This window comes from Ovis aries, chromosome 1 (genome assembly GCF_016772045.2).
Source record: "Ovis aries strain OAR_USU_Benz2616 breed Rambouillet chromosome 1, ARS-UI_Ramb_v3.0, whole genome shotgun sequence".
Lineage (NCBI taxonomy): Eukaryota > Metazoa > Chordata > Mammalia > Artiodactyla > Bovidae > Ovis > Ovis aries.
The window spans coordinates 261,453,426-261,477,390 of NC_056054.1; the positions used below are offsets into that span (position 1 = coordinate 261,453,426).

The window sequence follows — 23,965 nt, forward strand, 5'->3', positions numbered from 1 at the left end:
GCTGAAGAAGCCCAAGTTTGAATTGGGAAAATTCGTGGAGCTACATGGTGAAGGTAGTAGTTCTAGAAAAGCTACTGGGGATAAGACAGGTGCTAAAGTTGAACAAGCTGATGGATACAAGCCACCAGTCCAAGAATCAGCTTAAAAGGCTGACTCTTAATGGTGACAAATAGAAGATTTTATTTGTGGTTAAAAAAAAAAAAGTTAGTCAATCCTAAAGGAAATCAACCCTGAATATTCATTGGAAGGACTGATGCTGAGCTGAAGCTCCAATACTCTGGCCACCTGATGGGAAGAGCCGACTCTTTGGAAAAGACCCTGATGCTGGGAAAGACTGAAGGCAAAAGGCAAAGGGGCAGCAGAAGATGAGATGGTTAGATAGCATCACTGACTCAATGGACATGAGTTTGAGCAAACTCTGGAAGATACTGGAGGACAGAGAAACCTGGCATGCTGCAGTCCATGGAGTCACAAAGAGCTGGACACAACTTAGCAACTAAACAACAACAACATAAAGGGCATTGGTTAGAAGAGTGACATAAGCGCAATGTGGGGATAATTTGAGAAATAGAGCAAGGCCATGAGGGGCTAGGTGAGTTGTGGAAGCAAGTGTTGAACAGAATAAGACGTTCGGGTGTGTGGGACTCAAAGAGACAGGAAACAAGCATGCTTTCTGTCAAAGGATGGACATGATGGATTTGCCATTTCTTTTTCTTTCCTGGTGGCTCAGATGGTAAAGCATCTGCCTACAATGAGGGAGACCTGGGTTCGATTCTTGGGTCAGGAAGATCCCCTGGAGAAGGAAATGGCAACCTACTCCAGTAGTATTGCTTGGAAAATCCCATGAACAGAGGAGCATGGTAGGCTACAGTCCACGGGGTCACAAAGAGTTGGACATGACTGAGTGACTTCACTCACTCACTTTCTTGATCCAGGAACATACACTAATTTTTAAAGATTAAAATACGTTTGTAGCTATTTTTGCTGCAGTACATTGGGATATAGTCCTTCAAAATAATCTCAAAGATACATCATGTAAGCATGTCTCTTTAAAGTTTACTGGAGAATGGCCAGCATGCTCATCTGCCCATGACCATGGCGTTCGCTCTCCACGCATTGCCCCGTGGGCAGGGGGACTTCCTGACAGCAACATGAACTTTGGCTCTTGGGGTCTTCACTTCCAGCTCAGGGTGTACTGTGGCTTCTTTTGAAAGTGAAAGTCTCTCAGTTGTGTCCTACTCTTTGTGATCCCATGGATTATACAGTCCATGGAATTATCTAGGCCAGAATACTAGAGTGGGTAGCCGTTCCCTCCTCCAGGAGATCTTCCCAACCCAGGAATCGAACCTGGGTGTCCTGCATTGCAGGTGGGTTCTTTACCAACTGAGCGATCAGGGAAGGCAATGGCACTAATTTTCCACTTTCACACACAAGGTTCTATCTGCCTGGATGGCTCTTCCTCCAAATGTATTAGCATCTTCCCTGTCAGACTGCTGCTCTGCTATCACCTCTCCAAAACATCCTCACCAACCACCCAATTTAAAGTGCTTTGTTGTTGTTCAGTCGCTCAGTCATGCCCGACTCTTTGTGACCCCATGGTCTGCAGCATGCCAGGCTTCCCTGTCCTTTACTATCTCCCTGAGATAGTGTTTAACAGCCCCAAATTCTTACCCTTTCTTGGTTTATTATTAGCAAATGTATCATATTTTACACGTTTACCTCAATACTTCTGTTTTATTCTCCCATTGGAATTCAGGCTTCATTAAGACAGGAATTTTTACCTTTTTAAAATTGTCCTATCATCCCCAATTCACAAGTGGTTCAGTGGTAAAATAATATATCTGCCAGTGTACAAGACACAGGAGATGTGGGTTCAATCCCTGGGTTGGAAAGAGATCCTGGAGTAGGAAATGGCAATCCTCTCCAGAATTCTTGCCTGAAAAATCCCATGGAGAGAGGAGGCTGGGGGGGTGGGGCAGGCTACAGTCCATGAGTTCACAAAGAGTCAGGGATATGACTGAGTGACTGAGCACAATATATATCATATCCCCAGTCCCTGAGACAGCACCCAGCACACAGGAGGGTCTCAGAATGCATCTGTGGAATGAAAGAATGAATGCATTTGGGGATAGCTTGTATGAGGTCATAATTTAAGGAAGAAGGGGAACAGATAAAGGGGGCAGCCAGGGCAGAAAAACCAAGAGGAATTCCATCCACAGGAGAGAAAGGGGTGAATAAAGAAAAGGGAGAGAAACAGAGGAGAGTGAGGCACAGGGCTCTTAGTAGGAGAGGCCAGGACAGCAGCACCAGATGCCAGGGTGGGGTCCAGAGGGGACGACCGTGGCCTTTCAGAACGAAATGGTTGTGGGTGACTCTCAACAACATGGTTTCAGTAGACGATCCAGGCTGACAATTGCCAGGAGTTAAAGGTGGAGTTGGTGGTAGAGAACCCACCTACCAATGCAGGAGACGTAAGAAACGTGGGTTCGATCCCTGGGTTTGGAATATTCCCTGGAGGAGGGCGTGGCAACCCACTCCAGTATCCTTGCCGAGAGAATCCCCATGGACAGAGGAGCCTAGAGGGCTACAGTCCATGGGGTCGCAACGAGTCAGACATGACTGAAGCGACTTAGCAGAGCATAGCACAAAGGGAAGAAATTAAAAGTAGAGCTAATGAAAATAATCCAACTGAGAAAGAAAGAGGGAGACAGGGAGGCAGATTGGCCAGCTGGTCTTAGCAGCACAGACTTTGGAAAGAAGGCTTATTATTGATACATCAGAGGCTGTGTACCAGTGTGTGTGTGTCTCAGTTTGTGTACCTGAGTGTATCTGTGAGTGAGTGAGTGTGTATGTGATCATGTATGTATCTGTGTGACTGTGTGTCTGTGTGTGTGCAATTGTGTATGTTGTCTGTGTGTGTCTGTGTGTGTGTGAGTGTAGGATGACCCAGGAGTAGTCCTTTCAAGTACACAAGAACCCACTTCACCAAATTTTCTTTTATGAGTAAATGACAGAAATCAACATAGAATTAAGAAGCCATTGACACTGTGAATTTTTCATTTTTCTGTTTCCCTCCCAGGATTTAAGGTACCACAATGTTCACACTTCACTTTATTGGGGATCTTTTTAGACAATAATTTTATGGCAGCTCAGAACTAAGTTTCCACGTCAAAAGAACTGACCTATACATGTGCTGTTGATGCAAATAGAAAATGGTGGGAACAAATTAAAAAAAAAAAGACAAAGCCTTGCATAAAATAAATAAATAAAGCAAATAAAAGCCCTATAGGACCTGAAAACAGAGGCGAAATAAATTCTCTGAAGAGGAAAATGCATTTTGTTCTAATATTCTCTTAATAGATTTTTTAAAAAACATGATAAGAAGATTGAAAGAAACCGAGGGAACTCTGGATAGATTATGCAAATACTCATTCCATTTCTCTGCTTTTGGGTGAAGCATGGGCACCGTTTTTAAAGCTGAAAACCCCCAGCACTCACTATCTCTGTTCCCCAGCTGGTGAGCACAACCAAAGGATTATGCATAATGCGTCCGTGATCCCTGGCAGCAAAGACATTTATGCGCAGCTCAAAAAACTCTGGGATGCTGCAGTTCTCAGGGGCTTAGAAGGAAGATTTTTTAAATACAGTTCCATGATTTTCACCAGCTTATCTCAACCAGGAGGTTAAATATGCTCTCTCTTCTGCACCTTGCTCTTTCAGAGAGAGAAGGAAGCAGGGAGGAATTTGCTGCTTCTGCAGCTAGGAATGGTAATGACTTTGACTCTGATTCTAGGTTATCCAATAACGACTAAGACCTTCCTTCATCTCCCCTTTTTGAAAGTGTAAGGTTTACACCAGCGAATATCCTGCACTAAGTTTTGCCATAATTATTATTTTTATAATAACCTCTCTAGCATAGAAAAATGTCTTGCATCATTTAGGCTCAGAGAAATAAAATGCTATATTTTCACTGTCTCCTCTTCTGTACCTCAAATGACTTGATTTGCCAGGGGGAAAAAAAAATCACTCCAATCCAACTGTTTTAATCTAGGATTCCACGACTTCATTTTACACTGTCTCATTCGACAAATACCCCGTGGCTGGTGACTATGCCTTTCTACAGGCGTTCCTGTCACCAGAGTTCTTAGATCCAGGTGTGCTGCAAACCCAGGTTTTGTTAGGAATACCCCCAGAGTAGGGTTCAGTGCATAATAGAGCCCACCTTCGTTTTACAAACACTGTCTTGGTCTGAAGGGAGCTACAGGCCTGCATGCAGCCCAAAGAAAAAGATCCAAATAAAATTACCCCAGAAATGTCTACTCTTGCTAAAACAGTCATAGGCAAAGGCATCTATAGTCTTCATTCTGATAAGAACGGTCTTTCTTAATTTAAGTGAACCTCAGAGATAAGATCATGTATTAGGGAAATAAATAAATTGCAGCTATATTTGCCTGAATGCTTTAACATGCCCCAGACAGAAATGATTAAAGAAGATGCTTCTTTTTTATACTTTCCCTGCTGTGTACTCTGTACTGTCAGTCAGACTACCTGTATGTAATCCTAAACTTCCTAAAGGAAGTTCCTTGATCAAAAGATAGGAACATAACCACTCCTAGAGCCCTGGGTACAAATAAACTGTGTGTCACTTTAACAAATATGATTTAAAGGGTGGTGGTCGGCTTGGATGGTTTCCAGCAAAAACCGCCTCCCAAGTTCATCACTGGAAATGGATTCAAGATGATTCATTAAAAAATAAAACATAATCTGAAACAGAATGACAAGCTCTGTAGTTTAATATTTGGGTGGCACAGGCACCCGGAGTTTATAAAATTCAAATTAAATAGCCAGTCACCATTCTCTGCATGCTGTCAGGGTTAATTCAGATCGCTTTCCCCACTCTCGCCTTCTCTGATTCAAGCTCGGCAAAGCAGAGCTATAATTAGGGAACGGGCAGTACTCACTGTTCACCAGTTGGGTGTAAGCTTTAAACTAATAACTCAGCAATTACGAGAAAAATGAGCAGTAATTACACCCATTTCACTCGCGGCTAGACAGATGGAACATTTTCTTCTCGTTATTGGCAAACTGTCACCACATTTATTTCATTTTTACTGTTTACTATTTGTTGTACTTTGATTAAGAGTAATTACAGGCTAGGAAAATATGAAAACCATGAATGTTGGGTATTTTTAAAAAATAGAAAGAGGCCCTTTTCCTCGATCTGTCTTGCCGGAGCTCTCATTTTAGATTCTGTTGAAAGGATACCAGCGTTCTCAAGAAATCTTGAGTCAGCCTTCGGTTCTGTGATAGCTCTTCAGCAGGGAATTTCCAAGCTTACTGATTATTTGGATCATCACAGGCCACAAATACTGACTTGTTCTCTTACAAAAGCCTCCTTTTCCCTCATCTGTATTCCTTTCGTGCCAGTGACCAAGTAGAGCAGAAATTCACCTTTGCCCAGAATAAAGGAATTACTGTAGAAACAGATCATTGCTATCGTTTTCCTGGTTTTTAGGAAGAGAAGTTTATTTCCCCTCCCAACCTTGTAAAATAATTTCATATACATTGTGTGGGAAACAATGAGAGTAAGAGCTGCCTACTAAAACTTCCCTCTGAAGCCCTGTAAATAAATCTCACCAATTCTAAGATCACATAACATTTACATTTTACTTGCTGACAAGGCATAAGCAGTATTGATAATACCAGTGGGGGGAATATACTTGAAATCATTTTCAGCCACCATGTTTCCTAACTGGTGTTATTCATTAATTTATGTAGGCTAGAAACTTGCACTAGTTTTAAAGAAATATTAATGAGAAAAGAGCGCATATAGAAATTTCATTCACTGCACATAGATTTCAGCCAATATTAAACATAGAATCCATTTTAAAGTAGGTCCCTGTGAGTAAAATGACACGTGCACCACTCCTATGATTCCCTCCGATGCTTCAAAAAAAAATTGTGAACCATGATTCCTGAGGATGGAGTCCAAATTCTACCCATGGATGACACAGTCAGTCCCAGGAGAAATATTAATAAAAGCCATTAACGGTCTACAATTGGCCCATACAAACGCATGATTTTGCAGGAAAAAAAAAAAAATGCTGTTCCTCCTTCCTAAAAGACACACTTGGAAATATCTGAGAAGTGATGTTTGGCCTCAGTTTTTCTTAATGGAAGAAAACAAAAAAAATAAATAGGCTCTGTTCTACAAGGGCCGCATATTGATTCATGGAAATGCCAAGTGTTAATGCACGGACCCGCTAATGGCCCTGCCTGTGCGGTAATCTGCTGTGCTGGTGCGATGCATGGAATTGATTAGTTTCCTTAATGAGCCTCAGATGGTGCTGGACTGGGGTGCAGAATGCAAAGCAGGGTGAGTGTGCAGCTGGAGAAAACCACCTCACCTCGGAGCAGCCCTGGAGAGGGAAGCGCAGGAGCAGAAAACGTGGGCGGGGCGGAGCTGGAGGGGAGCTAGGGAGGCAAGAGGGCCTTTCTCCCGTAGGTGATGCCGCAGTGTCTGCGTGTCTGGCTTTCTCCCCGACAAAGCAGGTGATGCTCAGAACCCAGTAGTGATGCTGCAGTGACCACATGCAGCCCTGAGAACAGCCAGGGGTGACCCTCGCCTCTGCCCCTTACTGTGGTAGAGCCCTAGCCCTCTGCCCCCTGATCCACAGCTTCCTGTGATCCAGGAAAGACGGCAATTGTGTTGCCACCTTACCTGCGTATATGTATAAACTGGGTCACAAAATTGTATCCATAAACATACTGAGAGAGGAAGTAATAGGAAGCTGGTAAGAAAGTCAGGTGCGTATTGGACAGCCAGGGTGGTGTGTGTGAGTGGGAACCTTCGGGGGCAGTGGGTGACCCAGGAAGCTGGCTATGGAGGCTAAGGGAGCCCAGGAATCACAGGCTGTGAGCAGGAGGCCAGCTCACACGCTCCGTGTGCTGGGCCGACTGCCAAGGGTGGTGTCAAAACCTCAGAAAGCACAGAGAAAGGAAGGAGGGAAAGAGCAGAATCAGAGAGCTCTCCTTTCTCGGTCCTCACCACCCCCTGACACACACACACCTTATATACACACCACACACATATACCACACACCATATACACACACACACCACAGGCAGACACACACACACCATATGCACACATCGCACATCATATACACGCAACACATGCAGCCATGTATATACCATATGCACACCACATACACCAGACACACATGCAGCATATAACACATGACACATATACACACACCACACACAGACATATATACCATACACATACCCACACATATACCACAGACCGTGTACAAATACATATACCACACACAGACACACACGCCATCTGCATACCACACATATACCACATACACACACCACACACAGACATATATACCATACACATACCCACACATATACCACAGACCATGTACAAATACATATACCACACACAGACACACACGCCATCTGCATACCACACATATACCACATACACACACCACACACAGACATATATACCATACACATACCCACACATATACCACAGACCATGTACAAATACATATACCACACACAGACACACACGCCATCTGCATACCACACATATACCACATACACACACCACACACAGACATATATACCATACACATACCCACACATATACCACAGACCATGTACAAATACATGTACCACACACAGACACACACGCCATCTGCATACCACACATATACCACATACACCACACACTCACCACACACACATCACATACCATATACACACACCATATGCAGACACACACACCATATATACACCACACACATAACACATACCATATACTCACTCCACACATCACACATATACACAGCAGACATGCAAACACACTATACACACATAGCACACACCATACATACACATCACACACATATACCATATACACATCTGCACATGCAAACATAGCACACACACATCAGATATACACGCACCACACACACATATACACACACCACACATATACCAAATGTCATATACACACACCACACACTTACCACACATATATACATACACATACATATGCAACACACCATTTGCCACATACCACACACACACCATAGACACGCCATACACACTGCACAAAATACACCCCACATATGTACCACACATACTACATGCACACACACATCACATACACATCATACATCTACCACACACCATATACACATACCACACAAAGCATATGCAGACACACACACACCACACACATACAAACACACAAATATACTCCCTATATATACAAACACATATACACTCCAAAACATACAAACACACAGATACACCCCCCACCACAAAATACATGTCCCCCCAACACCAGACACACACACACACACCCCAGACAGTGATGCAAACACTAGATAAGCCACTAAGAACTTTTACATTTTTTAATAGTAGGTAAAAGGAAATTTAGGAAAGCATTTCTACTTTCACAAAGAAATATACTCAGATAATCCTCACTGCTTCATTGCACTCATGTAAGGAGAAAACAGGGACAAGAAACCCCACAACTTGGGGAGGAGAAAGCCTGTCTTCATGTGAGGTATCCACTCTTAACAACACACGAGGGAAGGCGCTGCATGAAACTCATGTGTTTCAGTCAGCGTGCACTTTCTCTCTTTCCTTCATTACCTGATGAGACGTTCAGAGTGTGTGGGAAAGAACAGAATCGGGACTCCGAGACTGCAGAGACTAGGCTGTGTTGTGTTCTAGCACAGAGCACAGAATCAGGAGTACAATAAAGTGCATTCCACTGGATGGATACAGAAGGAGGTGATGGAATTCCAGCTGAGCTGTTTCAGATTCTAAAAGATGATGGTGTGAAAGTGCTGCACTCAATATGCCAGCAAATTTAGAAAACTCAGCAGTGGCCACAGGACTAGAAAAGGTCAGTTTTCACGCCAATCCCAAAGAAGAGCAATGAAGAGCAAAGAAGAGCAAATCCAATCCCAAAGAAGAGCAAAGAACGTTCAAACTACCATACAATTTCACTCATTTCACATGCTAGCAAGGTAATGCTCAAAATCTTTCAAGCTAGACTTCAACAGTACTGGGAACATAAATTGCCGGGTGTACAAGCTGGATTTAGAAAAGGCAGAGGAACCAGAGACCAAATTGCCAACATCTGTTGGACCATAAGAAAAGCAAGAGAGGTCCAGAAAAACATCTAATTCTGCTTCATTGACTAAACTAAATCCTTTGACTGTGTGCACCAAAACTGGAAAATTCTTAAAGAGATGGGCATACAAGGCCACCTGACCTGCCTCCTGAGAAATCTGTGGGCAGGTCAAGAAGGAACAGTTAGAACTGGACATGGAACTCCTAAATTGGGAAAGGAGTACATCAAGGCTATATTTTGTCACCCTGCTTATTTAAATTCTGTGCAGAGTACATCATGTGAAATGCCGGGTTGAATGAATCACAAGCTGGAATCAAGATTGCCAGAAGAAATATCAACAACCTCTTGGACAGCAAGGAGATGAAATTAGTCAATCCTAAATGAAATCAGTCCTGAATATTCATTGGAAGGACTGATACTTGAAGCTGAAGCTCCAAAACTTTGGCCACCTGATGCAAAGAGCCAACTCATTGGAAAAGACTATGATGCTGGGAAAGATTAAAGGCAGGAGGAGAAGGGAACAACAGAGAAGATAGTTAGATGGCATCACTGACTCGAGGGACATGAGTTTGAGCAGGCTCTGGGAGCTGGTGATGGACAGGGAAGCCTGGCGTGCTGCAGTTCATAGGGTTGCAAAGAGTCAGACACAACTGAGAGACTGAACTGAACAGATAGGCAGATGACAACACTCTAATGGCAGAAAGTGAAGAGGAACTAAAGAGCCTCTTTATGAGAGTGGAAGACAAGAGTGGATAAGTTGGCTTAAAACTCAACATTCAAAAAACTAAGATCATGGGATCTAGTCTCATCATTTGGAAGCACATAGGGAGGGGGAAATGAGGAAGCAGTGACAGATATTGTTTCCTTGGGCCCCAAAACCCCTGTGGATGATGACTGCAGGCATGAAATTAAAAGACACTTGTTCTTTGGAAGGAAAGCTATGACAAACCTAGATAGCATATTAAAAAGCATAGACATCACTTTGCCAACAGTCTATATAGTCAAAGCTATAGGTTTTCCAGTAGTCATGTATGGACGTCAGAGTTGGACTATAAAGAAAGCTGCGTACTAAAGAATTGATGCTTTTGAACTGTGGTGCTGCAGTAGACTCTTGAGAGTCCCTTGGACTGCAAGGAGATCAAGCCTAGTCCATGGAATTGTCCAGGTCAGAATACTGAAGTGGGTAGCCTTTCCCTTCTCCAGGGGACCTTCCCAACCCAGGGATCGAACCCAGGTCCCCTGCTTTGCAGGAGGGTTCTTACCAGCTGAGCTACAAGGGAAGCCCCATCCTAAAGGAAATCAACCCTGAATATTCACTGAAGGACTGATGCTGAAGCTCCAATACTTTAGCCACCTGATGTGAAGAGCTGACTTATTGGTAAAGACCCTGATGCTGGGCAAGACTGAGGGGAAAAGGTGAAGGGTGTGACAGAGGATGAGATGTTTAGATAGCACCACTGACTCAAAGGACATGAATTTGAGCACACTCCAGGACATAGTGAAGGACAGGGGAGCCTGGCCTGTTGAAGTCCCTGGGGTATCCAAGAGTTGGACATGATTTAGCCACTGAAAAACAAGTGGATGGATAGATGGGTGGATGGAGGGAGAAACTATGGCGTGTAATAGAAGATAGCTGTTCCTGACTGCAGGCCATGTTGGTGTGAGTTGGATTTGCATGATGGCTACTGCCTGCAACTAGTAGGCAAGTAGTAGACACTTAATATGTTCCAATATCTTGAACTTGGTAAAGCAAGTTGTCAGTCCCACTTGTAACTCACACTTGGGTGGCCTTTCTTCACGACACTGACCTCTTGTTTCACTTTGTTTAGGAATTTTGCAAACATTGGAGCACCATGATTCAATAATCTTGGGATACCCTGGGTTAGATTCAGTTACACTAGTCCCCTTTGGAGGACTTCTCAGAGCCTTAACTGAGCTGTGATGATTTAAAGCGAGAAAATTATACTCACAGAACACCTGAAGCTTTAACAGAGCAGACTGGGAAACACTGGCTCGGAATGGCTGAGACTCAGCTAACTGGCCTATTGCAGCCAACGGTGGGCTCTTATGCCCGGTTACAGGCTGAATTTTTTCACTCCCCTCCATTTCTATCCCTTCTCCGTACTTCAGAATGTGACTGCAGCTGGGATATTCAAAGAGGTAATTGAGTTAAAATAGGGCTGTTAGAGTGGGTCCCAACACATTCCGACTTCTGTCCTAATAAGAAGAGGAAATACAGACATATGGAGAGATGCCAGTGGTGCACTCACAGATGGAAGACCATGTGATGGTGAAGTGAGAAGCCAAGGAGAAGGTCTCAGGAGAAACCAACCCAGCCCACACCTTGATCTTGGACTTCCAGCCTCCATGACAGTGAGAAAATAAATTTCTGCTGTTTAAGCCACCTACTCTGTCCCATTTTGTTGTTACAGCATGAGCTGACCTGACATATGGTCCACTTCATCCACATCTGCTCTACAGTGAACATGAGGCTCATTGTGGGGAGGAGGGTGAGAGGAAGGTGGTCAAAAGGCACAAACTTCCAGTTGGAAGATAAATAAGTCCTAGGGGTATAAACGCAACATGATGACTAAATACTTACAACTGCTGTGTGATGTATAGGAAACATGCTGGGAAAGTAGATCCTATGACTGCTCATCCCAAGGAGAACTGTTGGGAATCTTAGGACTGCAGCCTGGGAGACAGTATCTCAGGTGACCACAAGAGAGCTGACTCAAAGGACGAGGGGAGGAGTCAGGCTATATACTAGTTTGCAGGAAGGCTCAGGTAATCTGAATGTTAAAAGATTACTGTTCCTCCTACATCCTTCCCAACCCCCTGAGCTCCTGAGTGCTTACCTGGAAGGAAAGAGCTAATGGCTTCTAGACAGCTATCTTTGCTTTACCAGGGCTCAGAAACTTGCATTGGGAAAAGAACTGTTTACTGGTAGAGCATAAAGCAGAAAACATTTCATTTCACAATTGTATCCATATAAGAAGATGGATGGCAAGAATACACAGAACTATACAAAAAAGATCTTAATGACTCAGAAAATCACAATGGTGTGATCACTCACCTAGAGCCAGACATCTTGGAATGTGAAGTCAAGTGGGCCTTAGGAAGCATCACAATGAACAAAGCTAGTGGAGGTGATGGAATTTCAGCTGACCTATTTCAAATTCTAAAAGTTGATGCTGTGAAAGTGCTGCACTCAATATGCCAGCAAATTTGGAAAGCTCAGCAGTGGCCACAGGACTGGAAAAGGTCAGTTTACATTCCAATCCCAAAGAAAGGCAATGCCAAAGAATACTCAAACTACCGCACATTTGCACTCATCTCACATGCTAGTAAAGTAATGCTCAAAATTCTCCAAGCCAGATCTCAACAGTATGTGAACCGTGAGACTCCAAATGTTCATGCTGGTTTTAGAAAAGGCAGAGGAACCAGAGATCAAATTGCCAACACCCACTGGATTATCAAAAAGCAAGAGACTTCCAGAAAAACATCTATTTCTGCTTTATTGACTATGCCAAAGTCTTTGACTGTGTGGATCACAATAAACTGTGGAAAATTCTGAAAGAGATGGGAATACCAGACCACCTGACGAGGCTCTTGAGAAATGTGTATGTAGGTCAGGAAGCAACAGTTAGAACTGGACATGGAACAACAGACTGGTTCCAAATCAGGAAAAGAGTATGTCAAGGCTGTATACTATCACCCTGCTTATTTAACTTATACGCAGAGTGCATCATGAGAAACCCTGGGCTGGATGAAGCATAAGCTGGAATCATATACCAATAACCTCAGACATGCAGACGACACCACCCCTATGGCAGAAAGCGAAGAAAAAACTAAAGAGAATCTTGATGAAAGTGAAAGAGGAGAGTGAAAATGTTGGCTAAAAACTCAACATTCAGAAACTAAGATCATGGCATCTGTTTCCATCACTTCATGGCTAACAGATAGGGAAACAGTGGAAGCAGTGACAGATTGTATTATTTTGGGCTCAAGAATCACTGGAGATCGTGACTTCAGCCATGAAATTGAAAGATGCCTTCTATGATCAACGTAGACAGCATATTAAAAAGCAGAGACATTACTTTGCCAACAAATGTCCATCTAATCAAGGCTATGGTTTTTCCAGTAGTCATATATGGATGTGAGATTAGGACTATAAAGGAAGTTGAGAGCTGAAGAATTGATGCTTTTGAATTGTGGTGTTGGAGAAGACTCTTGAGAGTCCCTTGGACTGCAAGGAGATCCAAACAGTCCATCACAGAGGAAATCAGTCCTGAATATTCCTTGGAAGGACTGATGCTGAAGCTGAAACTCCAATACTCTGGCCACCTGATGCAAAGAACTGACTCATTTGAAAAGACCCTGATGTTTGGAAAGATTGAAGATGGGAGGAGAAGGGGACAACAGAGAATGAAATGGTTGGATGGCATCACTGACTCAATGGATATGAGTTGAGTAAACTCTGGGGATTGGTGATGGACAGGGAGGCCTGATGTGCTGCAGTCCATGAGGTCGCAAAGAGTTGGACACGACTGAGCAACTGAACTGAACTGAACCATGAAGGTGTGATCACTCACCTAGAGCCAGACACCCTGTGGTGTGAAGCCAAGTTGGCCTTAGGAAGCATCACTACAACAAAAGCTAGTGGAACTGATTGTTCCAGCTGAGCTATTTCAAATCCTAAAAGAGGATGCTGTGAAAGTGCTGCACTCAATATGCCTGCTGGAAATTTGGAAAACTCAGCAGTGGCCACAGGACTAGAAAAGGTCAGTTTTCACTCCAATCCCGAAGGAGGGCAATTTCAAAGAATGCTCAAACGACCACACAATTGCATTCATTTCACATGCTAGCAAGGTAATGCTCAAAATCCTTCCAATTAGGCTTCAAGCAGTAAATGAACCAAGAACTGCCAGATGTAGAAGCTGGATTTAGAAAAGGCAGAAGAATCAGAGATCAAATTGCCAACATCTGTTGGATCATAAAAGTAGCAAGAGAGTTCCAGATAAAACATCTACTTCTGATTCATGGACTACACTAAAGCTTTGACTGTGTGCATCAAAACTGGAAAATTCTTAAAGAGATGGGCATACCAGACCACCTGACCTGCCTCCTGAGAAACCTTTATGCAGGTCAAGAAGCAACAGAACTGGACATGGGAACAACACACTGGTTCTAAATTGGGAAAGGAGTACTTCAAGGTTGTATATTTTCAGCCTGCTTATTTAACTTATAAACAGAGTACATCATGCAAAATGCTGGGCTGGATGAGGCACAAGCTGGAATCAAGATTGCCAGGAGAAATATCAATAAACTCAGAAATGCAGATATTACCACCTTTATGGCAGAAGGAAAGAGGAACTAAAGAGCCTCTTCATAAAAGTGAAGAGGAGAGTGGAAAAGCTGGCTTAAAACTCAACATTCAGAAAATGAAGATCATGTCATCTGTTCCCATCATTTCATGGCAAATGGATGGGGAACCAATGGAAACAGTGACAAACTATATTTTGGGGGGCTCCAAAATCATTGCAGATGGTCACTACAGCCTTGAAATTAAAAGATGATTGCTCCTTGGAAGAAAAGCTATGACAAGCCTCAGTTCAGTTCAGTTCAGTTGCTCAGTCATGTCCAACTCTTGGCGACCCCATGAATCGCAGCACGCCAGGCCTCCCTGTCCATCACTAGCTTCCGGAGTTCACTCAAACTCCTGTCCATAGAGTCAGTGATGCCATTCAGCCATCTCATCCTCTGTCGTCCCCTTCTCCTCCTGTCCCCAATCCCTCCCAGCATCAGAGTCTTTTCCAATGAGTCAACTCTTTGCACGAGGTGGCGGCCAAAGTACTGGAATTTCAGCTTTAGCATCATTCCTTCCAAAGAACACCCAGGACTGATCTCCTTCAGAATGGACTGGTTGGATCTCCTTGCAGTCCAAGGGACTCTCAAGAGTCTTCTCCAACACCACAGTTCAAAACCATCAATTCTTTGGCGCTCAGCTTTCTTCACAGTCCAACTCTCACATCCATACATGACCACTGGAAAAACCAGAGCCTTGACTAGACGGACCTTTGTTGGCAAAGTCATGTCTCTGCTTTTCAATATGCTATCTAGGTTGGTCATAACTTTCCTTCCAAGGAGTAAGCATCTTTTAATTTCACGGCTGCAATCACCATCTGCAGTGATTTTGGAGCCCCAAAAAATAAAGTCTGACACTGTTTCCACTGTTTCCCATCTATTTCCCATGAAGTGATGGGACCTGATGCCATGATCTTCGTTTTCTGAATGTTGAGGTTTAAGCCAACTTTTTCACTCTCCTCTTTCACTTTTATCAAGAGGCCCTTGAGTTCCTCTTCACTTTCTGCCAAAAGGGTGGTGTCATCTGCATATCTGAGGTTATTGATATTTCTCCCGGCAATCGTGATTCCAACTTGTGCTTCTTCCAGTCCAGCATTTCTCATGATGTACTCTGCATATAAGTTAAATAAGCAGGGTGACAATATACAGCCTTGACATACTCCTTTTCCTATTTGGAACCTGTCTGCTGTTCCATGTCCAGTTCTAACTGGCGCTTCCTGACCTGCATATACGTTTCTCAAGAGGCAGGTCAGGTGGTCTGGTATTCCCATCTCTTTCAGAATTTTCCAGTTTCTTGTGATCCACACAGTCAAAGGCTTTGGCATAGTCAATAAAGCAGAAATAGATGTTTTCTGGAACTCCCTTGCTTTTTCCATGATCCAGTGGATGTTGGCAATTTGATCTCTGGTTCCTCTGCCTTTTCTAAAACCAGCTTGAACATCTGGGAGTTCACAGTTCACGTATTGTTGAAGCCTGGCTTAGAGAATTTTGAGTATTACTTTACTAGCGTGTGAGATGAGTGCAATTATGCAGTAGTTTGAGCATTCTTTGGCATTGCCTTTCTTTGGGATTGGAATGTAAACTGACCTTTTCCAGTCCTGTGGCCACTGCTGACTTTTCCAAATTTTCTGGCATATTGAGTGCAGCACTTTCACAGCATCAACTTTCAGGATTTGAAATAGGTCAACTGGAATTCCATCACCTCCACTAGCTTTGTTCATAGTGATGCTTTCTAAGGCCCACTTGACTTCACACTCCAGGATGTCTGGCTCTAGGTGAGTGATCACACCACCGTCGTTATCTTGGTCGTGAAGATCTTTTTTGTAAGTTCTGTGTATTCTTGCCACCTCTTCTTAGTATCTTCTGCTTCTGTTAGGTCCATACCATTTCTATCCTTTATAGAGCCCATCCTTACATGAAATGTTCCCTTGGTGTCTTAATTTTCTTGAAGAGATCTATAGTCTTTCCTGCTCTGTTGTTTTCCTCTATTTCCTTGCATTGATCGCTGAGGAAGGCTTTCTTTTCTCTCTTTGCTATTCTTTGGAACTCTGCATTCAGATGCTTATATCTTTCCTTTTCTCCTTTGCTTTTCACTTCTCTTCTTTTCACAGCTATTTGTAAGGCCTCCCCAGACAGCCATTTTGCTTTTTTGCATTTTTTTCCATGGGGATGGTCTTGATCCCTGTCCCCTGTACAATGTCATGAACCTCCATCCATAGTTCATCAGGCACTATATCTATTAGATCTAGTCCCTTAAATCTATTTCTCACTTCCACTGTATAATCATAGGGATTTGATTTAGGTCATACCTGAATGGTCTAGTGGTTTTCCCTACTATCTTCAGTTTAAGTCTGAACTGAATGACAAGCCTAGGCATCGTATTAAAAAGTAGAGAATTCACTTTTCTGACAAAGTTCCATCTAGTCAAAGCTATGGCTTTTCTAGTAATCATACACAGATGTGAGAACTGGGCCATAAAGAAAGCTGAAGACTGAAGAATTGATGCTTTTGAACTGTGGTGTTGGAGAAGATTCTTGAGAGTCCCTAGTTAGCAAGGAGATCAAACCAGTCGATCCTAAAGGAAATCGACCCTGAATATTTATTGGAAGGACTTATGCTGAAGCTGAAGCTCCAACACTTTGGCCACCTGATGCAAAGTGCCGACTCAACAGAAAACATACTGATGCTGGGAAAGATTGAAGGCGGGAGGAGAAGGGGATGACAGAAGATGAGATGGTTGGATGGCATATGTGACTCGATGGATGTCAGTTTGTGCAAGCTCCTAGTGTTATTGAAGCACAGGGAAGCCTGGTGTGCTGCAGTCCATGACATCACACAGAGTTGGACACAACTGAACAACAACAAAGATGGTGGATATTATCTAAACCTATTGTGGTAATCATTTCACAATATATATAATTCAAACCATCATGCTGTGTACCTTAAACCTATATAAACTAATTTTTTAATAAAACTAAAAAAAAGAATAAAGTGAGAAAATTAAGAATCATGTGGACTTTCTTGAACTCCTGGGTTCCCAAAATCCAGGTCTGAGATTCTGATCTCACTGGGCCAAGACAGAGATTCAAAATGAATGTGGTTGGAGAAATCCAATTGGAGGTTCCAGTTTGACAGAGTGAGAAAAGCCAGTATGTAGTATGTGCTCAATAAATGCTTTCTAAATGGATGAATGAACTAACCCTTTCTAATAAGAGTGTAAAGCCAAACTCAGAATTTACAATGTTTCTCACTTCAGCAAGTAGCATCTGGGGAAAGATCGAGGCAAATTATCTGCAATTAGGCCTCTCATTAGCATATACAAAACATGAAAAGCTTGGAACATGAAAAAATGAGACGCATAATTTAAAATCTAAGGGAATTTACAATATTTTTTTCTCTTAAAAATGGATTAAAAGATAAAGCTGCAAGGTTTAAAAATTATTTTTGAAGTACCAGAAATCACACCCTCATACTCTTATTCCATTGTACAAATACAGACACAGGAAATGAAAGAAAAAAGAAAAGACTCATTTTGTTCCAGCTTCAGGTCTGGCCGCAGATGCGCACACTGGGAGCTGTCAAATCGATGACATTTTCCTAGGATTACAGTCTAATGGACTCTTTCATGAAGAATTTATGCTCTCTTCCTGCACCTTTTCTCCCTAATATTTCTCTTTTCTTCCCTCTGTGGTAGTTGTTTGATGTCCTGGAAGTTAGGGCAATTAAGGAAAATGTTTCCAGGCACGGGAATAACAATCAGCATCATTTCTCGCGATTTTGATGATTTAATGTGCTACCTAAGCATAGTGGCTCAGCAGTAAAGAACCGCCTGCGATGCAGAAGCCTCAGGAGATCCTGGGTCAATCCTTGCATCAGGAAGATCCCCTGGAGAAGGGAATGGCAACCCTCTCCAGTATTCTTGCCAGGAAAACTCCATGGACAGAGGAGCCTGCCGGGCTACAGTCCACAGTGAAAGTCAAAGTGAAAGTTGCTCAGTCCTGTCTGACTCTTTGCGACCCCATGGACTTTACAGTCCCTGGAATTGTCCAGGCCAGAATACTGAAGTGGGTAGCCTTTCCCTTCTCCAGGGAATCTTCTCAACCCAGGCATCGAACCCAGGTCTCCCACATTGCAGGCAGATTCTTTACCAGCTGAACCACAGTGGAAGCCCAAGAGTCCTGGAGCGAGTAGCCTATCCCTTCTCCAGCACATCTTCCTGACCCAGGAATCAAACTGAGGTCGCCTGCATTGCAGGAGGATTCTTTACCAACTGAGCTATTAGGGAAGCATTTTATTTATATCCTATTTATGCAAAGTGGTTTTGAATCTTCTCTAGTGTTTCTCCATCAGGCATATTTAAGAAAATAATTATAAAAATAGCCTATTAAATGTTCTAAATTGAATAGTTCAAAATATCTGATTAAACATTGGTCTTAGATTAATGACACAAAGTAACAATTGATGTAATATGGTGAATTTTATGTTTCAATTATTATTAAATAAATGTTACTACTGTCCAAGAAATTCCATTACCTAAACCACAGTTCAAGATCTGGTTCTCCTATCTAAAGTGGATCTTCCCCTGGGTTAGGACGATCCCCTGGAGGAGGGTATGGTAACCCACTTTAGTATTCTTGCCTTGAAAATCCCATGGATGGAGGAGCCTGATAGGCTACAATTCATGGGGTCACAAAGAGTTAGACACAACTGAGTGACTTCACTTTTCTTTCTTTCAAATCTAAAATGGCAACATTTCTAGAGATAAGACGTAGATTTAACAGCATAAGTTATAAGACAGAAATTTCAGTATAGCTAGAATATAAACTACAAATTGCTTGAGAAACTATGTCCATTCAAAATACTGCTTCTATCACTGTTTACCTTCAAAATTCATCAGATTATAGTAAGCGACATCTGTCTGTCATTTTATGACTCAGACACTCAAAAAAGGCTTTCAACACTAACCAAATGTGGCTGATTTATATGATTCCATTCATTTGCATGAAAAACAAGACACTGAATACCATCCAGCTGCTTCCAAATGTCCAGAGGTCCTGGAATGACCCACTCAAGCATCCTGCACATTGAAAGTGCCCACACAATGTAGGCTGGGCAGTAATGTACTACATGGGGGAGGGGAAGGCACTGATGCAAGCTGGAGAAATAAAGAGAGTTCAGTTCGTGCATGCAAGGGAACATGTGCAGATTGACAAGAAAAATATATGGAAAAACAAAGATGGCAAACTGGTATACTGCACATTCTTGTAACAGTTAAAAATTAGGATTTTGAAAAAGTAGTACGACAGATTCGGTAACTACCACACTGCACATACTTCTAGGCACAACATTAAAAATACTCAACAACTTGCATGATTATCTTGATCATTAATTAAGGCAAAAATTTAAAAGCTTTCTCCAACCTTTTGCTCTATTTGTGTGTGTGTGTGTATATATATATATATATATACACCAGTTCAGTTCAGTCGTTCAGTCGTGTCCGACTCTTTGCGACCCCATGAATCACAGCACACCAGGCCTCCCTGTCCATCACCTACTCCCAGAGTACACACAGGCTTTCCAGGTGGTGCTATTGGTAAAGAATCTGCCTGCCAATGCAGGAGACACAGAGGAGAAAAATAGCAACCCATTCCGGTATTCTTGCCTGGGAAATCCCATGGACAGAGAAACCTGGTGGGCTACAGTCCACGGGGTCACCCTGAGTGACAGAACATACAACATACACACACACACACACACATGTCTGCACACACAAACACAAATGCACACTAGAAGTTTTCATCAGGTGACCGGAGTCATAGAACACATTGCTTACCAAATTATCCCTATACGTCTGATTTTAGAAACTGCCAGCATGATGGTTCCTTTGCCCAGGCTGTCCTGAGCCGAATGGTACCCCTCGCTGAGCCATGACTGGGCATCACATGCTTTCATCGCCCCAAGTCACTCATCACCCCTAAAGTCGACAGTAATTCAGCCCCTGCACCTGGCTGCAGAGGAGGAGTCGGCCTGGGTATGCCCCCAGATGCCAGCCACACTCCACATTACCAGGACTTAAAGACTGGTATCTCTGCTCCAACCCCAGCTCACCTGCCTCTCCCACCTCTGGACACCCTGCCCCCTAACAGCAGGGGCATCCTACATGCCCTGCTCCTCACCTCCATATCCGTCCCCATCCAAGACAGCCCCATTCCTACTTCCTCACCACTTTTGCATCCTCTGCTGGCAATGCCATTAGACTCTTTGTAGTCTCAATAAGTAGACTATTGCTATTTACTATTTCTGTTTTCTGTTTAGACTATTTCTGTAAACAGAAATTTAAAAGAAGAATTTTTAAGAATTTTAAAAAGAATTTTAAAAGAATATTTAACCACAGATAATGTTACACTGTTGTGGATCAGCAAAATACTTGCTCTGAATAGATGATCCTTTTCGCCCTGGCAATGAAACCTCAATGTGATAATCTGGGAATGAGGACAGTGGTAAGCAGTGGTTAAAAACCATGTGACCTGGGGGTTCCATGTTAGAGATGGTCAAGGAAGAAGTTTGAGGGGTAACGAGCCCCGGTGAAGGCACCAGACTGAGAAGCTGTGCAGGAATGATGGACCCACAATCACTGCAGGTGAGGCTGGCCCCTCTCTGGGTTGGTTGGCACCAGTTCTCTTTGCACTTCACTTTGCCTGCCCTGTAGTTCCACCTGTGCGTATCAGCTTCTGGAAAGAGATGTGGAAAGGGAAGTGGGGTCCCCCCCCAGGTACCTATCTGGAGAGGCAGCCGCTTTGATGGAGAAAGTGGGGCTCTAGCAGGATAGGGTCCAGCTTCTTGGTGAGGGGGATGGAGGAGGAGAGGAATGGGGAGCCATCACTGACCACGTTATGGGTGCCATGGAACCATGAGTGATGACTTCCTCTGTCTCCTTTGGAACTGAACCGCTTCCAGAGGTCAAATATCAAAAACAACACCCTTCTCTTTGGGGAAGGCTTCATTTTCTCCCAAGCATCTCTAATCAGTTCCCATCTACTCCTCACATTTCGCCCAATGCTTGAGGCAACATTTCCACTTATCACTCTCTTAGCGCTTTTTGGCTCAGACATAAGTGAGGATGTTCATCCACTTCCCAGTGGTGGAGGTGTTTAAGCCCTTCTCACCTGCATCAGCATCCCAGCCCCAAGGAGACAGCCTTGAATGTGCCAGAACATCATTCAAAGGGGAGTGGGTCAGGCAGGGGCTTGGTTCAGGAGCTTTCCTAGGCTGAGGTAGGCAGTTCCCAAAACTGACTGTCCAGCTCAGGAGCCAGAGCACAAGCCTGGCCTGGAGGAAGAGCCCAGACTCTCCTGGGCAGCATGGCTGGCTGTGGGGCAGCTGTGGGGGTGCAGAAGTCTATGAAATACATTTATTTTGAGCCTCCTAAATGGTTCACAGTGTCACACCTCTTTGTCCAGTCCCTTGACGATTTTGACACCTGGCCTTGAACTGTGCTATTATTGTTTCAGTCAGGAAGTCATGTCCGACTCTTTGTGACCCCACAGCCTGCAGCACGCCAGGCTTACCTGTTCTTCACTATCTCCTGGAGTTTGCTCAAATTGTTATCACTGAATCAGTGATGCTATCTAATCATCTCATTCTGCCCGCTTCTCCTGCCCTCAATCTATCCCAGCATCAGGGTCTTTTCCAATGAGGTGGCTCTTCGCATCAGGTGGCCAAAGTCTCAGAGTTTCAGCTTCAGCATCAGTCCTGCCAATAAATAGTCAGGGTTGATTTCCTGATCTCCTTGCTGTCCAAGGGACTCTCAAGAGTCTTCTCTAGCACCACAGTTCGAAAGCATCAGTTCTTCCACACTTAGGGTCCAACATCCGTACGTGGCTATTGGAAAAATCATAGCTTTGATTATACAGACTTTCGAATCCACGTCTCTCACATCTGCATTGGGAGACAGGTTCTCTACTGTTAGCACCACCTGGGAAGCCCAATGAACTGCTCTAAGAACTGACAAGTCTTGGTTATCATTTGAAAAGCAGACAAATCCTAAATATCTGCTCATGTCTTGTCTGTATCATCTCATCAGTGATTTCCCACTCCTCTGATTTACACATTTGTAAGAGCAACTCCCTTGCTTCTTCCAACCTGAAGGCTGTTATGAAGTTAAAATAAAGTTACTCATTCATTTAAAGACATAAATCCTCTTAGCACTGGGAACCCACTTCTACCTCAGCGTAACCAGGACTGCAGTGTATTATACTCCACATCTTTTCTACAGCAGGAATAGTTGGTTGATTACCCAAGAGATATTTTGATTCAGTTCTGAAGCAAATATCACTATATTTTTTTAGTGGGTGAATTATGTTTAAGTCAAACACACTAAAACTAATTCCATCTGCCAGTGGTTGGTCTGGAGGTGGGCATGTGACTCAACTCTACCAAGAAGATAAAAAGGGGAAATCTTCTGAGGGCACTGGGGAAATGTTTTCCTCTTTAAGAAGAACAAAGGTAGAGTCCATGATAAGTGACTTCAGTCATGTCTGCCTCTTTGTGACCCCATAGACTGTAGCCCGCCAGGCTCCTCTGTCCATGCGATTCTCCAGGCAAGAATCCTGGAGAGGGCTGCCATGCCCTTGTCCAGGACATCTTCCCAACACAGGGATTGAACCCTGGTCTCCTGCATTGGCAAGCAGTTTCTTTACCATTAGTGCCACACGAGGCACTTGTGGCTCAGATGGTAAAGAGTTCGCCTGGGGAGAGAGAGGAGCCTGGCCGGCTACAGTCCATGATGCCACAAAGGGTCGGGTGCAACTGAGCATGCCCACACGTATTCTTTCTTCTGGGTAAAAACTGCAACCAATTATGGAAGAATAATAGAGTCAGATTACTTTGAGTCATTATAGTCAGGCTTAGAGCCTCAGAAGCCCAAGCCTGTGTCCGTCTGCATGCGTCGGGCACCAAGGCAGACAGCACACTGGCAGACATTCTTCCAGAAACGAGATGTTCAAGAATCAGGCATATCTCTTAGTCCCAGCTTCAGGAAGCTAAATCAGCACTCTCATTTCTTTTTGTCCCCTCCTCTACACCCTTTTAGAGCCCACATTCTGTCTGTCTTGAAATGTCTACATTATGTTCAAATACAAATGCTAATGACTTTCAGGTTCCTCACGAGTCCCTTCAAAATCCTAATGTAGAATCTATTTTTGCAAACAATGTAGCCCCGCCCTGTTGCACAACAGCCAGCGCTACTGTCACTTGCTCTGCTAGTGGCTGCACTGTCAAGGAGCATTGTGTTAGTTACTTACTCTGACCCCAAGCTGATAGGGAGAAGCCAGGATGCGCAATTAGATGCTTCAATATAAGTGTATGTGGGTACAAGCCTGCTATGTTTTTCTTGTTTAAAGAACAAGATGGATAATTTTTGTGCTCTCT

The 23,965-nt window shown here is 43.5% G+C and overlaps 1 protein-coding gene across 1 annotated transcript in view; it reads right to left on the reverse strand.

Annotated features, from left to right (window-relative positions):
- Positions 1–23,965, reverse strand: part of DSCAM (DS cell adhesion molecule) — an 827,097-nt gene that overhangs the window by 588,503 nt on the left and 214,629 nt on the right. The window lies entirely within an intron of this gene.